The 13369-nt window shown below is 44.4% G+C and overlaps 1 protein-coding gene across 5 annotated transcripts in view; it reads left to right on the top strand.

Annotated features, from left to right (window-relative positions):
* Positions 1-13369, top strand: part of SETD4 (SET domain containing 4) — a 111897-nt gene that overhangs the window by 97711 nt on the left and 817 nt on the right. The window lies entirely within an intron of this gene.

Raw genomic sequence — 13369 nt, 5'->3', positions numbered from 1 at the left:
ACAATCAGGAATGGAGCTCTTGGGTTAAGATACCTAAGTGGAAGTGGCCAAGGTATCCGAACTTTTGATACATACAAGTGTGTTTTGTCTGCTTCACTGGGCCTCGTGCTGTGGCAGGGCCTCTCTGACACTTTTATGATCTCCATCTGTATTGTATCTTAATGATACCAATATACAAGAATGTTGAGAAGGGGGATCCCTTCTGTTCACTTAAACCGTCTACAAGGTAACATGTTATAAAAACACATGCAAACTTCTAATGCCTCCTGACAGTTCATTTCCGTCCTCTCTTCTTTTTCATCAAATTTACTTCTCAGCATTTTACTTTCGTTGCATTTGTTAGTTCGGAAGATTGAGCTCACTGATGACAAAATATATGGGTTCAGCTCCCTCTGCTCAATTTGTTTTGGTTGGCACTAGAATCCGATTATCGTCTGTTCAGTTCTCTATGTAAACTTTAGTTGCAGTTCCATGTTGTACACAATTGTTTTCCTCCTATTGCAACTCGATTTTTCATCACATGTTCACATTTGACATGTCATAATTTTATTGTTCACTATGTTCAAAAATATTTTCCGGTCTTGCGGTCGAAGTTTCCTTTCTTCGAAGTGCCTCAGTTATTGAATCAGATGCTGGTGAAGAGTGGCTTTAGGCACGTTGTTCTCCTCACTTATGCTTAGGTCCTCTGATAGCCAAAATCTCCGTCCTACTTCCCCTTTGTGTGCTTCCATTAACACCTGGGATTTCTTTTGGGGAATGGCTGCTTTCCATTTTTTTAAATCTTCATGATCTCAGTTTGCCCCTGTGGCAGAGGTCTTCAAACTTTTTTTTGTTCTGAGCCCTCATAAGAAAAATGTTTTGGAGATAGTCCCCCGTCAAAACTTTATGGCATGGAAGGGGAACTACTATTAGATAGGTACTTCAACGCAGCACATTGTGAAATTAAGGACAAATTGCCATCTAGACAAACAGGCCAACCCCCTCACTCACTGGCAGACTTCCTGGCAGTCCTACGGCTTGTCGACACATGGCATGCCTGTTACCTGACAGAGCAACAATACACATTTGACTCTGGAGCCCATGGCAGCCTGTCACAAATAGACTACATTCTCACCCTCTCTCCCCAACTTCATCGCTTTAAAAGGGGCGGCTCCTTCGCTATGGCAGAGGAGCAGCTCCCCTCCTCCCCCGGCCAAGAGCCAGAAGATGAAAAGATGAAAAATGCAACTATAGATAGGAGGGGCGGGGCTGGGCAATGGGAGGGGGGAGGAGGGGAGAGTGCACTAAGTGCGCATGTGTGTTTGGCCGGCCGTCTCAGGCTGGGCAGACACACTTGCGCACTTAGGTTTCTCCAACCCAGCTGGAATTTCCCCCTCCTAAGAAGGAGATAAAGAGTTTAGGCATCTGGCTTGACCCCCTCTTGATGCTGGACATTCATGCGAAGCACATCTTATTGACGTGCTTCGGCTTACTTAGACTTCTAATGAAGGTCTTTTCTATTCTACCTGCATTAGCAAGAAGGCTCATTGTGCAGGCTATCATTCTATCCAGATTAGACTATGGTAATGGACTTTTCCTTGGCTCTCCTTCTTATGTAAAGAAGAAACTGCAGAGGGTGCAGAATGCGGCGGCACGTTTGCTGCAAGAAATCCCGAGATGGTCTTCAGTAAGGTCTGCTCTAGTTACTTTACATTGGTTACTTATTGAACAGCGGATACAATTCAAGGCCCTATGTTATATACATAGGTCCCTTTATGATAAAGGGTCCCCACTTCTTAAAAAATCTTGCCACCATTTATAAACCCAATAGAGTACTTAGATCGGACACTACCTCTCTGGCCATCCTCCCCAATATAAAGAAGGTCAGATGGGGAGGCTCCACATGAGCTTTTCTGTGTGCTAAGTTGTGGAATTCCCTACCTCTTAGCTTACGACAGATGAATCAAGAATACACCTTCCGTAGGGCACTGAAAACCTGGTTGTTTTAGCTTTGTTATGGGTTATGCCGTTCCTAGGTCAAGGTCCGATAGCGCTGGGAAACCCGAGGGTAGCCATGTGCTCTATAAATAGAATAACATAACATAACATACACAGCCAGGCTGGAGAAACTGACCAGACCCTAGGCTTGTGTTTGAGCTCAGACCAATCCTGGCACTGCTTACATGCTATGCCTAGCATGTAAGCAGTGCCAGGATTGCTGGTGAGCCTGTGCTGGTGTCCCACATGGAGGGAAGAGGAGCGTGAGGCGGTAGGAGACAGAGACGGCAGGAGACAGAGACGGCAGTAAGGTAAGTTGGAATAACCCCCCTCCCTCCACCTCCATTCCCCCTTGAGATTTGTGGCTGCTGCTGCTGTTGTGCTTTAAGGAGATAAAACACCGTGCCGGAGTGATATTCAAGCACTCCCTGGTATGGGCCACCTATGCTGGCAACCTGGCAACGGTGATTAGTGATTAATCCCTGGTATCTCCAGATACCCCTTATCCGCACCAGCCTAATTACAGCATCTAAGCACTACTTTGAAGAAGATGTAGGCTCTGTGGAATCAGCGCAGATACTCAGGGAGGCCTATAAATTGGTAATAAAAGGTCAAGGGGTCTTGGTAATAGCGGGTCACAAGAAAGATAAAAAGGGCACACCTGGAGGCACTACAGCGAGAGATTAGAAGCAGACCTTGTGTGCTCAGACCAGTGACTTAACAGCACCTCCCGTCTCTAAAGCAAAAATAATTCAGAGATGCCGCAACTGAGGGGGCCCGCTCACATGATCTCGCAGTGCAACGTCGCTTTGAAGTGAGCGACAGAGCCGGTAAATTACTGGCCTGGCTACATGGGAAAGAAAGAGCAAGTAGATGGGTGCCTGAAATAAAAATGGATAATGTAGACCATGTGAGGAAGAGACAACAGATAGCTGATACCTTTGGGACCTACTACACCAATATATATTACCCTGACGCATCAGCCTCGACTACCGAATCGCGTGAAATATTATCGGATCAATCTCCCAATCCTCTCTGTCCGACAAAGATCCACTAAAACAGGAAATAACACAAGCCATACAAGACTTGTCCTCCGGTAAAGCTAAGGGGCCTAATGGTCTTCCTGTAAAATTGTATAAACTCACGGCGTCCACAATCGCCTCCCCATCTTTTCACAATGTTTCTGGAAAGTCGATATAAGGGTATTCTACCTAGGGATCAGAGGCTAGGCAGCATAGTAGTCATGAACAAAGAAGGCAAGCCACCAGCGAACTGTGCCTCTTACAGGCCTATCTCACTTCTCAATGCTGAGGTGAAGGTCCTAGCAAAACTCGTAGCCTCCTGATTGATCCGGGTGATCCCTTTCTTGATTCATTTGGATGAATCTGGCTTCATTCCAGGGCAAAGTACGGCCCTGAACCTGAGGCGCCTCTGTGGTGTCTTAGGTCGAGCGCCAGCATTAGAGGAGACACCCTAGTGTACTCATTGGATGCACGGATGTTCTTTGATACGTTGAGTGGCCATTTCTATTTGTGGTCCTCTAGAGATTTGGGTTTGGGCCGTGCTTCCTGACCTGGGTAGGTCTCCTATACACTGAGCTCCTGGCCCAAGTAATTGTTAATGGGGGTACATGTGCATAATTTTGACTTCAGCGAGGCACTCGTCAAGGGTGGCCACTATCCCCTTTGATTTTCGACTTGGCTCTGGAGCCACTGGTGGCCTAGATATGCGGAGACCCCCCCTAATTGGAGGTCTAAGATGGTTGGAGGAGTGGGAGGATAGAATATCTTTCTATGCCGATGACATCCTTCTTTATATTTCAGACTCAACCCTCACCCCCGATAGAGTAGTGCATATTGTTGCACAGTTCTGCCACTATTATTACTACACCGTTAACTGGGATAAATATCTGATTTATCTTCTCTAGCCCCGCATTTACCTGTAGGTTGCACCACCCGCATTACTCTAGAGAGGTTCTGCTACCTAGATATATACATCACCAGGGAGCCCAATGTCTTTTATACTCACAACTTGGAGCCCCCATTAGAGCGCCTTCAGAATGATGTTGAACGATGGAGATCCCATCCACTATCGCTCCTGGGTAGGGCTGCATTATTCAAAATGATGGTGCTGCCTCTTGCCTCCTTTGTGCACTTCATAATACACCATATCCAATTCCCATCTCCTGCTTTCAATATATTGACCAGGAGGTGTGTGCCCTATTCTGGTATGGGGGCCCAGCAAGCATAACCACTAAGGAATTAACAAGAAGCTGGTACGACGTAGGCATTGCCCTGCCAGACATACGTAATTACTACCGAGCAGCACACTTGGTTACTGTTAATCACTGGATTTTCCTCCCTGTCTCAGTACCAGCTTATCGAATGGCCCACAATGCCATGCAACTGGGAGGTTTCCTGCAGGCACTCAATGGTGGGAATAGACCTCGGACCTTCCCCACTCCAATGGCTATCACTCTGGCACGAAACGCTTCACTCATTGGGTTGGAGAAACATCACCACACAAGCCACCCCCCTGTGGGACACGGCATGTTTGGGCAAACTAAATAGACAACAGGGATTCCCTAAATGGGATCTCATCGAAACCACAGAGGTAGGTGACCCATGGACACAAGGTGCCGTCCTTCCCTTTGCAGACCTCCAGACAGAATTTCAGCTTGCTCTACTGAGGCTTACCACTATCTTCAAATCTGACATGCACAGATACTACCAAAAGGATAAGACCCCCAGAATCCTTCCGCTCGAAGACCTGTAGTTGTCTTAATACATATCTAGGAAGGCAACCCCTCTCACATACTGTAAAATTTTCAATAACTCGCCAGATCCATTTGGGAGCTTGAGGAAACACTGGGCACATGATTTGGGGGACTTAGAGGATGATGAGTGGCAGAAAACTTTAGCCTCCTCACGAGAAGTATCTATCTGTGCTTGGTTCCGCTTAGTACAATTGAAAATCCTCCATAGAAGCTAGTGTGCCTGCACCACTCTGGCAAAAATGGTCAGAGTAGCCTCGCCCCTCTGTCCTCACAACTGTGGCCATGTAGGGACATTTTATCATATGCTGTGGAGCTGCCCCACCACACAGTGATACTAAGAATCAGTGGTGCCTCGTTTAAACAATGTGTGTGGTAACACTGCTGAATCCTCCCCCAAGTGCTGCTTGCTGGATATTTGGGCCGAAACAGACCTCATCCGTATGGACCAAATCTGGATGACTTTGGGAATAATGGTGACAAAATGCAATATTGCCTGCGCATGGAAAAGTGAATCGACCACCAGAACTGGCAGTCTGATCTAGACTGGTGCATGCACAAAGGTGGATTATGTACTCTGCCCTAATTTGTACTAACAGACAATTGAAACAAGACACGAGCTGAGGGATCAGAGGCTCTTTAGTTCCTTGGTGGGGAAACTGGGGGAGGGGGAAACAGGGACTCTACAAAGAGAAATGGTGTCAATTGAGTATATTCTGACAGTATTAACTCTGCTGCTGCAACATATTATTTGTTGTCTTTGTTGTTTTCTCGCAATAAAAAGAATGATATATTAAAAAAAAAACTTTATGTGAAGGTTGGGAGAGAGACAGAGTCAGGACTGGGTACCCCTTACAGAAAAATACTTCACACGGGTGTAGAAAAATAAAACTTGTTTATCTGATTATTTATAAGCTCAGCACGATACAGATCCAGTTAACAAATATCAAAATATAGCCTTTGTAGACTCAAAGATAACAAGGTTAATGAGCAAATGTAATAGAGTGGTGCTGGGGACTCCTCAGTGTGGGTGTACGAAGTCCTGATGGACTCCGGTTCTGTCCTGATTGCGCTCTTCTCTGGGAGCAGTGTGCTGCTAGGCTAAGCAGAGCCGCTCAGTTTGACTGAGAGCAGCGAGTGGCGAAGTAAAGCAGAGCTGCTCCAGATGGTTTCCAACTGTAAGCAGCAAAGGTTGATGAAGCTGCTTGGGTTGAGTTCGAAAGTAGCAAGCGGCAAAGTTTTTCGAAAGCCGCTCGGGTTGAAGTTGAAAGCTGGTGGCAAGTGAAAGCAGAGCCGCTCCGGGCCAGTCACAGATGCGAGCGGCAAAGTTTGGCAAAAGCCACTCAGGCTGAAATTGAAGCTGAACATCCACGCAAACTTGGGCCACTCTGGGCAGATGTGAGCAGCGAAGTTTGGCAAAAGTTGCTGGGGTTGATATTGAAGGTGAGTGGCACAGGAAAGCAGGGCCGCTCCAGGCATGTTACAGATGCTAGCAGCGAAGTTTGGCAAAAGCAGCTCAAGGTGAAATTGAAGGCAAGCGGCAAAGGAAAGTAAAAGCTGCACGGAGTCTTTCTGGGTTTGGAGAAAGAATCTTGGGCTACTGGGCAGAGATCAGCAGGCAGCAGGGCAGCACAGCGAAGGAGGGAAGCAGTTCCTGAGAGAAGCGTTTTCTTGAGGCCAAAAGTGTACTGATTTTAGGGGCTCAGGGACCCAGTACTAGAAAGTGTCTTTGATGCAGGGATGACTACAAAGAGCACTTGTGAAATGCACAGGTCCCCCTTTCAGGTCAGCTTTGGCTCTAGACTATCAGGTAATCAGCCCCTTTGTATGGACTCTAGACACTACCCTTTGAGGTGTAAGTGTGAGCCCTTCCCAACCTCCTACCCAGGAAGACCCATCAGTATGCAGATGCAGTTGAGTATCCTGTGTTATGGGTGTCTGAAGGGAATGCACAAGTGTAGCGGTCACCTAGCCCCAAGCCAGATGTGTACTGGAGATAGGCTGTGGGCACACAGGGCAATGCCTGCAGAGTAATGCCTACTTTCTAAAAGCAGCATTTCGAAAATAGTAATAATACATCTGACTTTACCAATAAAGAGGATTTATTATTATCATTTAAATGGTACTAAACATGATGCAGCTACTCCTCTCGGATCAGGTATTACAGCTTACGGGTATCATAAGGAACTCCCAGTGCTAGTCTATGAGAGGGGCAGACCTCACAGTAATGAAAATCAACTTTGGGGAGTTTACCAGGACATGAGAACTTAAAAGTATATGTCCTGCCTTTTTCTTACGTGGCTCCCTCACTGTGGGCTACCCAGGGCTTACCTTAGGGGTGACCTGTATGTAAGAAAAGGGGAGTTCTGGGTTTGGCAAGAGGTTTTAAGCGCCAAGTCAGGGTGGTAGTTAGACTGCACACACAGGACTGCAGTGGCAGGCCTAAGACATGTTTGCAAGACTACTTAAGTGGGTGTCTCAATCATTGCTGCAGGCCCACTAGTAGCATTTAATTTACAAGTCCTGCGTACATGGTACACCACTCTACAAGGGACTTGCAGGTAAATTAAACATGCCAATTGTGGATACACCAATGTTACCATGTTTTAGGCGAGAAGCTCACACTCTTTAGCACTGTCCAGCAGTGGTAAAGTGCTCAAAGTCCTAAGGCCAACAAAAAGATACAGCAGCAAAACGGAAGGTAAAGGCAAAAACTCTGGGGTAAGACCACTATAAGGATGCCAGGTCTAACAATGACCAAAAGCACTGCTCCCCATAATTGTGATGTTGTGAGCCTTTCACAATCCTGCACTCCAATGCTGTTCACCTTTCTCCACTAATGATAGCTGCAGCCCTGAGGGCATCTCTGGCTGAAAGGGAAGGGGACAGAGAGGTAAGGTCTCTAGTGTGATGGAGACAGAGAGAAAAATTGAAATGGAACAGACCTTCTGACAAGGGTGTTTTTGCTACCTGAAAGAAATGTAAATGTGTTCAGTTGCCTAATCATCACACACAAAGAGTTCTTAGGGGCCAATGTATGCTTTGAGTAGGTCACTCTAAGCTTCATGGTGAGAAGAATTTAATATTTTTGAGAGGTAATGTAAAAGGGTGTTATCAACCGGGTTCTGCAGTTAATCCTTTCAGTAGACACTTATACACATTTTGGCACTGGGTACAATTTGATGACATATTATTTAAATATATACATTGAAAACTGTTCTTTTTACCTTAAACAATCATTTTGCTGCCTCCTTTACTTTTACATAATGACTTACATATCACTGGCCTTCTGTCACTGGCTGGGATATTTTGGCGCTGTAAATAAACAAGCCATTATTATTCCCCGGCACCAGCTAGCATTCAATTCTGTGACACACACAGACATCTGCAGTGACCACATTAGCCAACTGAGATTTCAGGACAAAGAATGCATTTCACACACAGTAGTATCATTTGCATTAAATTTCCATTTAAAGTGTGAGCTTTATATTAACTTTAACATGACAATACAACAAAATAGTTACAGAATGTCTGTAACCCTGCCACCGCACTCATCCACTCCTGCTCCCATGGTACTTAGCCTCACGGTTCCCATGCTTTTCTTATGCAGTTCGAATCCTGCTTGTGAATGAAGACAGCTTGGAAATGCGACAAATAGACAAGAGCACACTTCCTGACCATATTCATTTACAAGTCTCTGCAGAGGGAATTGTACCCCGCTGGGAATACAGGCACATACCCCCAGGGGGGCGTGCCTCACAGTTTGGATACCTCTGCCTTTGGAGAAACATGCTGATTTTATATAAAACGTTACAGCAAAAGCACTGTCCCACATATGGCCACAATGTAAGTACTTATCTCTATTTTATGGATAACTGCCTCACATAAAAATTGTGTGCGTGTGTGTCTGAATCAGCTTCCAGAGAGGACTACAAGCAGTGTTTGCAAGTATGCTCCAACTACTGCAGATGGATGCCAGAAGACGGGTACCTGATTCATATCGCACAACCCAAAGGCATACCCAGAGCCATGTGGGGGTGCTTTGTTCCCCTTGCGTATTCTGCCTTATCCTAAGCTTGCAGGTGTCCCAAATACTACATGCCCATTGCCCGTGAGACTCGCACATGGATGTACTCTCTGCCTCACATTTATCTGCAGTTTCTGGGGCAAATTCAGCAGAATATTCAGTCCCCGAGAAGTGTTAAGTGATCTTCAGAATTTTGATAACCCGTGACTCCTACTGTACGCTCCACTTTCTGAAGTATAGCTCCTACTGCACAGCTGAACATTGATGTCTCTCCACTGAGACCCAGAGTGAGGAAGAAAGGTCATTGATCCTCTGCTCTGGTTTTTTCTGTCCCTGGCTTCAGCTGCCTAGCATAGTTGGCACTCGATGGTTGGGCTTCAAGATTCTGCGGAACTATGCTGCGCTCAGCAACACTCTACTCAGGTTTAGATCTTAGGGGTGATAAATGAGGTAATGATTAGGCTTTTAATTCTAGACTTGATTCCCTCATCTTACTTAAAGTTCACTGTCGCATCTAAAAATATGATGCTGTTGTCTTTAGTCTTCCCTCTGTGGAAGAGAGGGGGAGACCCTCTTTTCACTAACACTAAAGATAGGGGGTATTCAGTGCCCACGTGTTTACATGCTCAGTAGCTGCCACTAACCATTTTCAAGGTATATTTCGTTTATTTTCAAGGTGACTATGCAGACCTGTTTTCTCATGCTTCACAGAAATCAAAGTGGTTCACTGAGGTTGAAGTATCTTTTGACCCAGTAAGGAGTGTGGTTATCCATTCCCAATCACTTCTAGCCGCCCCTAAAATGTAAACACCATGACCAATGTGGCCATAGAAGGAAAGCTCCAATCAATAAAAGTTTTAAGGCATTATTTTACATACACAAAGCTAATGTAACGTAAACTGTGTGCAGAATCAAATTGTAAAGATAAATCAACACTTTCAGTTGCCCGAAACAGCGAAAGAAATTTAATCTAATTAGCATCAACACGATTAAGCATTACAGAATAATAATACATAACATTTAAGAAATAACTTGAGCTACAGAGACATATTTCAGATTGGACTGGGTTAGCATTTGTCAAATCAATTTTAACAGAGAACACAAATCGGGGTTGGACATAGGTTGTCCCTACAGCTAACCAAACTAAGAAATGTATGCAAAAGAGGCAAAATAATTTTGAAAGTATTCTATCTCTGGTTAGAAGAACTTAACTAGAAGAACAAATGAGGCGAGTGTCAGCATGCTAGTTTCTGTTCAATAAAAGAGAGCATGTTAAGGGAAATAGCATCAACAGGAAGATATGCCTTTCCTAGGGTCAGCATTCAAAGACTGTTCATCAGCAAAGCATGTAGGTCATCAGCAAAGCGCCATCAGGGAAGTGCAGAACATAAGCAGCACAGAGAACAACAGAGTTAAAAACCAAGGAAAGTCTAACTAAAACTTGTAAAGTCCATCCCTACTGAAGAACACCAAAAGCCGGTCAGTTCAGTGGGTCCATATCACGCAAAAGGGGCACTGTCCAATCAAAATTAGTGACATGGCTTAGAGTTGCAGTAGTCTGGTATTTTCTCAGGTTTGGTCTGAAGAAGTCATGGTAGAGAGAGGACAGTGACCATCACTTTTACCTGACTGCAAATACCGGCTCTCCAGGCCTAGTTATGCTAACACAAGAAATATTGATGGATTAATTACTTGTTAATCAATGCACATAATAGTCAGACTAATAATTTCAACATTAATAATATATCATAAGAAAGATTGACATTCCATTAAGCATTGTAAACTTGTTAAGGCATTTTGTTAGGTATGACAGAGAAGTGTATTTAGTTTTATGCACACATCTATTTGAATTCATAAATCACACATTAAACATTATAAATGATAATTTGTTTGGTTACTAGCAATTACTCTAGTGCCTAAAATATAGTTTGGCATCATTTAAATTTCAATAGCACATTATTAAACCAAGTGGCCACAATTGTGACTGACACAGTTGAAAACATGAACAGTTTTAAAATGTGTCAGTGCAACTTTATATGTTAGGCTTTTAAACGTGAAGCATAATATGTCACATCTGCTGACATCTGGATCACGTTGTGTGACACAATATGGCTGCCAGTATAGAAAATAATGTTTTTATACTCTCAAGAAGACCACTAATTTGCGTCATGCTGTGCTGTGTTATTCAATGTGGCTGCAATTTTTAAAGTTTAGAAAATACTACTTCTATAATTTTAACATTGCAGCTCCATTGCACACTCATCCTGGCAGACACCGTAAACATATAGCAGATTTTGTTTCTAGAAAGCCGGTTACTGCTGTTCGCTTTTCCGGTGCCAGTGCAATTTGAAAACCACTCTGCATTCGCAAAGCCAATAGTGGCAGCCAGCGTGCAGCAGGACATTGGCGGAGAAGGAGGGAGAGAAAGCTGGAGTGGGTACATAGAGGCAGAGTAGGGGAGAGACAGAAAGCTCGTCACCAAGCTGCAGCGGTGCCTGGTGTTGACACTTGAAGGTACAGTGGGAAGAGATAAACGGACTGGGAAGTTGGAGGAGCAAAAATATGCTTGATATTTGGTTTTGGGAAGCAAGTGAGAGAAAGGATCAGGACATGCCCACCCATGGATGGCAGCATTGGAAATGAAAGTTTAAGGTGGGAAGAAAGACCCATGATGTCAATATCTCCTTCTGGGGAGAGGATCTAGCGCAGCGGTCAGAGGGACTGCCTCAGGAGCTGGAGACCTGGGTTCGAGCAAATCACTTAATCTTCCCGTGGATAGGGCCTTGAGACCCTCACGGGTGATAAGCCACGCTATATAAATCTACATTTCATTTCATTCAGTGCTTAATTTGCAAATTAGGAGGTGCCGGTGCTCAAAGCCCTTCTCTTAAAAACGAGGCTGCTGTAATTAAATCTGCAAGCACTGAATACTGAGGCAGCGTAATCCTGAAGCCATCTCGGGCCTCTTCAATCCATTTACGGCCACTTCTGCCCCTTCAGCTTATCCTGCAACTTTCTACTTTCTCCCTTTATGACACTTTTTAGTTTTTCCTTCTTCCGTCTTTCACATATGTGTCTTTTGCTCGCAGCAAATGCTTGAGGCATGAGAATAAGCCCCGGCCCTCACAAATAAGTGCCAGTGCTCAGCACCAGAAACAACAAGCACAAATTAAGCACTGATTTCATTTCAACAGTGGAAGGATAGAACTAATTTAGTCAAAAGCAAGAGCAAAGAGGAAACGCTTCAGGGGCAGGACTCGCACAAAAATAGGGAGGAAAGCCATCTAGTTAAATGAACAAGAAAGCCTTCCCAAAACCCACACCTGTATTCTATGCAAGCTTGTGTTCAATAGACAGGCCAAGGTGTCCGTAGCGAGATAACAAACATAAAAACAAATCTATCTCGTTGAATTCTATTGCACTTATTCGGTTTCTCATGGACCCATTATGCTGCATTGGTGGCATCACTTCTGGCAACCTCAGCTGCTCCATGCACTTGATTTTGTGACAGTGCAATCACAAGACGTCCAGGATGCGTGATGACACACAGGGGACGCCCCACAAGCTGACTCTTGAGGCACACCAAATATTTAAGCATGAGACAGTCAGCAAAATAAAATGGTAACACAGAGGTTTGCCTTCATAGCACACTACTCTATTTCCCTATCATTTCTAGACACTACATGGTAGACGTCATAAAAGACTGCAGACAAGGGAGTAAACATACTTTCTCACACAAAGTGAGATAGATGTGCATTCAAAATCTGGGCTCAATTTCAGACCTAAATCACATTTATCTACATGATTAGTTGCCAGTGCTATGCTTTCCAAATAACAGCAGCAGAACCTGTAATATACATATTTATCAGAATTGATAGTTTATTGTTAGCTATGCTGAGCACATCTGACTTCTCTTAATATTTTTGAATGAAAAGTACAACAAGCATAGATGAGAGTTTTTTATGAATTGCCACAACTCAGCGATTTAACCATATACATCAGCGCCTTTTCTACCGTTCAGTGGCGCTGGCCTGTTGGGAAATCTCTTGCTTTCCAAGTAGACAAGTATGCCTTTGGCTGTGCTGATGACACAAGCAGTACAATGCAACACAATTCAATACAGTGTAATACATTAACTCCTCATTGGCGTGACTTTAATTTACAAGCATTGACAAGCACACTAATAGTGAGAGATTTTGGGTGTTGCCTGACCCATATGGAAATTGATTGGATTGTATGATTGTAAATTTGTTAGTGCTGGGCAGCGACAGGCAGCTCAGGTCAGACGTGTGAGGAACTCTGCACTATCGCCATTTCTGAGGCACCGGGTTAATTAGAGAGCTCCCATTTTTCCGTGAGGTGAGTTCGCCTCTGCGTGTGAACATCTTTTAAGAACTCAAAACACTTAACTGAATTTGAAGTTTATGCTTGCCAGTCAAACTGTGGTTAGCCACACTTAGTGGTCTGCAACCTACCTACCCTAATGCCACTCCATAGAGTCCAGTGCTTGCAAGGACTTACTGTGCTGAACCTTCACTCTAACTATACAGCAAGATGCTCAATGCTGCTCATGCAAGAACTGAATAATGAAA

The sequence above is a fragment of the Pleurodeles waltl genome, chromosome 8 (genome assembly GCF_031143425.1).
Source record: "Pleurodeles waltl isolate 20211129_DDA chromosome 8, aPleWal1.hap1.20221129, whole genome shotgun sequence".
NCBI classification, from domain to species: domain Eukaryota; kingdom Metazoa; phylum Chordata; class Amphibia; order Caudata; family Salamandridae; genus Pleurodeles; species Pleurodeles waltl.
The sequence above is the reverse complement of the archived record's forward strand: the minus strand, read 5'-3'. Positions and strand labels throughout refer to the sequence as shown.